The following is a 2,492-nucleotide window of genomic DNA, read 5'->3' on the forward strand; positions in this document are numbered from 1 at the left end:
CTCTTACCACCTTATTGTTGTTGTATCTATTTTCAACCCAAGGGTTAAGAACATACCTGTCCAAAGTGTCCATTTCACAACACTTACCCAAAACGTCGCTTGCATCTTAAGTGTTCTTCCATTTCACTAGAAATTTCACCCGTTGAACACATCGGAATACAACTCGGATACACGGATAATTTGCACATAAGTGCCTCATATGTAATCAAGAAATCATGTAACCCGCCCCTAAGTGAATTCGGACTCAACTCAACGAGCTCGGGCGTTTGTATCCATAAGTGAACTCGGACTCAACTCAACAAGTTCGGACATTCGCATCCATAGGTGAACTCGGACTCAACTCAACGAGTTCGGATGCTCAACCATCCTAGTGACATGTCACTTGTATCCTAATCTATTCCTAAGGCTCAAACGGGATTTTTCCCTCGATCTCACATTTGCCGTCTTCCATGGAATATCGGAACCGATACTCGGTAGCAATTCATATTTATCAAGTAGTAAACATAATTTGCATATTACTCAATATTAACCACAAAGCATAATATTTCACGATTAAAAATCAGCGTATCATATAATTAACATCAATAACTTAAAAATAACATTTATGCTACATTATTTACACATGAACTTACCTCGGTACCAAAATATAAAGATTTTGCAATTTAGTCCACAATCTTTTCTTTTCCTCGATCGCGACTTGAATCTCGTTTCTCTTGATCTATAATGCCAAATTAATCTTATTTAATACATACATTCATCGAAACAGCATTTAATACGAACTTTGGAAAAATTACACTTTTGCCCCTAAACTTTTGCATAATTACACTTTTGCCCCTAGGCTCGGGAATTAAACTTTATTCCTTATTCTTATGTTTTATAACATGCTGATCACTTTTCCCTTCTATGGCAACATCAAATTCTCTCTCTAACATATACTTGTGACTATTAGGTATTTTTGCCGATTAAGCCCTTTTACTCGTTTTCACTAAAAACCGAGTAGCACAAGTTGTCTAACATAATTTAAAACCCCATATTCTATCATAAAACATCAAAATACACAAATTTCACCTATGGGTATTTTTCCAAATATAAACCCTAGGTTGAATTATTGCTAACATAAGCTTAATCAAGCTACCGGGATTCCAAAAACGTAAAGAACATTAAAAACGGGGCTTGGAATCACTTACTATGGAGCTTGGAAGCTTGAAACAAACCCTAGCTATGGAGAACCCTTGAAATTTCGGCCTAATGAAGAAGATGGACAAAATTGGCTTTTAATTTTGTTTTAATTCATTTTAATAACTAAATGACCAAAATACCCTTACTACTAAACTTTCCAAAAATTCCTTCCATGTCCTAATTTTGTCCATGAACTTAAAATTGGTCAAATTTCTATTTAAGACCTCCTCATTAATATTCCAAAACAATTTCATACTAAAAACTTCTAGAATGCAAGTTTTGCAACTTATTCGATTTAGTCCCTACTTTCAATTTAAGCACTTTAGGCATAGAATTTCATCACGAAATTTTCACACAATCATGCAATCATATCATAATCATCAAAATAATTATAAAATAATTATTTCTATCTCGGATTTGTGGTCACAAAACCACTATTCCGATTAAGCCCTAATTCAGGATATTACACTAACACCCCTACGCTGTACTTGTCGCCGGATTAGGGTTAATAGGCATTACCAGACATATCGAAACATTTCACAAACATTACATAATTATCATATCATTATAGTCACACATCATTACTGAGTCCCTTACATAGGTCAACTGGACCTTTAACATGCTTTAAAAAGGGGTCGGACTAAACTGAGCTCATATAAAATTTTTCAAAACTTAAACATTTTTCAAAATTATAAAGGTCACATGCCCGTGTGAATAGGAAGTGTGCCTCACATGACATTAGACACGCCAATGTGTCTAGGTCATGGCAAAACAGGGCATACATACTAACTTATCCACGGGGCCAAAAGAGGCCATGTGATTATTAAGGAGGCTACTGACTTGGGTCACACGGCCAGTCACATGCCCGTGTGTCTAGCCTGTGCTTGAAACTGACTTGTCCACACGGCCTAGCACACACTTGTGTATGTGACCGTATGGTCTGTCCAGGCTCATTTCGAAATGGCCATTGAGCAACACGGCTGAGGCACACGCCCGTGTCCCTCCCCGTGTGGGCAAAAATAGGCAATTTGCAAGGCCAATTTGCCACTCATTTAGGGTCCTCCCTACAAGCATCAAAACAAAACAATTTTCACACTAATTTTCAGCCAATTCACAACCAGAACACACATCATATATACCATATCATTGTCAACCAATTTCATGCTCATTATCCAAACTAAAACATACCATATTTACCTAACAAACAGATTCAATTATACATGTCCTTATCACTAAGTTTCACATTCATTTACATATAAAAAACATACCATTTACAGAACCAGATCACATTACTAACTTACCAAATTGATCAT

This window comes from Gossypium arboreum, chromosome 8 (genome assembly GCF_025698485.1).
Source record: "Gossypium arboreum isolate Shixiya-1 chromosome 8, ASM2569848v2, whole genome shotgun sequence".
Taxonomy (NCBI): domain Eukaryota; kingdom Viridiplantae; phylum Streptophyta; class Magnoliopsida; order Malvales; family Malvaceae; genus Gossypium; species Gossypium arboreum.